Here is a 1,687-nt window from a genome sequence, read left to right as displayed (position 1 = left end):
TCGATGCTTGCTTAATGGGAGAAACACACACTATGAAGCTTTGTCCAGCAGAGTTTTTTTGTGTTGTGTGTGTGTGTTTTATGTAGCTCCTTGTATGTGCAGGACTTCTGTATCAGAGCAAAATAAATCTGGAAAGTAGCACATTGGCTCCTAAATGTGTTTCATCCTGAGTGTAACACACATGAATTCTGGGAACTAGTCACGTGGTCCTACTTAAATTGTGGACTGGAAAATCTGATAGGACCACATGTATATTTGGTGAGTGGTCCTTAGGTTCACTAAAATTGAGGAAAACTGATCTTCCAAGTTGGAACTAATTGTTTATTAAATGTTTGCATATTCATCCTTTAGGAACTCTTGAATGACACAGATGGTTACATGCTAAGCTCCTAAGCAACAGACTGTCTGAAATTACCTAGAGGCAACTAGGAAGTAAACCTTGATTATTTACTGAACGTTCACTGTCAATTAAAGCCCTATGGCACAGTTTCACTTTAAAACACATGAGGATAATAATGAACCAGATTTGACTCCATATTCTCTTTTTATTTATTTCTTTATTACATAATAAACATAAGATACAGTAGAGGAACACAAAAATTATGGAAATCCTTCATAAGATTGAGGATTAATTTTAGTTCCTTAATGCTCCCTCTTCCCCTCAAAACTATCATGAACCCAATTCTACCTTATAAATCAGGCTGGACCACACACGTACGCGTGTATAGATAAGAGCTTGCAACACAGGGAATGCTGGACAGATAAAGCCCTCATGAACTATAATGAGAGTAGTGAATACAATTTCAACAAGAAAAAGAATACAATTAAATTGGATAGAAGGCACGATAAAGCTACTTCATGACAAAACATATTCAGATGAACAAACAGGTAAAGAATTTTTTGTGATGACTAAGCACTAGAGTGATGAAAATTAAAACAATGAGCTACCTACCATTGAAGAGAAAAAGAGAGCAGGGATAAGTAGAAGCTAGTCTTCAGATGTATCACTTCACCCTAGAATGAATAGCAAAGTTAGACAAAACAAAACAGAAAACCACAAATTCTAGTGAGGGTGTGAAACAACTGGCAACATCTTTCTCTGCTCGTAGGACCGTAAAATGGTGCAGTTGTTATGACAAACAGCACGATGGTTCCTCAAAGAAACTTGATATAGAAAATACCATAAAATTCTGCAATCCTTCTACTTTGTGTATTTCCTAAATGTATAAGAACTGAAACATAAATAGATATACACATGTTCATCAGAACATTATTCACAATAGCAAAAATATGGAAACAAACTATTCAAACTCTGTGGAAGAATGGATCAATGAGCTATCCTATATACACACAATGGAATACTACAAAACACTGAAAAATATAACGATGAATCTGTAAAACACTTAAGACATGGATTGACCTGAAGGACTTTAGTCTGAATGAAATAACCACAGAAGAACCAATATTGCAAGAAACCATTCTCCTAAGAAGTTAAGAAAAGATTTTCACACTAAAAGGAACATTCTTTGATGGTGTCAAGTGGGTGTAGGATGAGGAGGGAAGATTGCAGGTAGACACATGTTAGCTTTGTTGAAAATAAATGCATTAAACACTAAGAAGTATATGAGCAAAAAATATGATGGAGGCAGGAAAAATAGTAGGAAACACGTGAGAATTAAAGACAATA

Source organism: Echinops telfairi, unplaced genomic scaffold (genome assembly GCF_000313985.2).
Source record: "Echinops telfairi isolate 266 unplaced genomic scaffold, ASM31398v2 ScPeMD7_60;HRSCAF=208, whole genome shotgun sequence".
Lineage (NCBI taxonomy): Eukaryota > Metazoa > Chordata > Mammalia > Afrosoricida > Tenrecidae > Echinops > Echinops telfairi.
The sequence above is the reverse complement of the archived record's forward strand: the minus strand, read 5'-3'. Positions refer to the sequence as shown.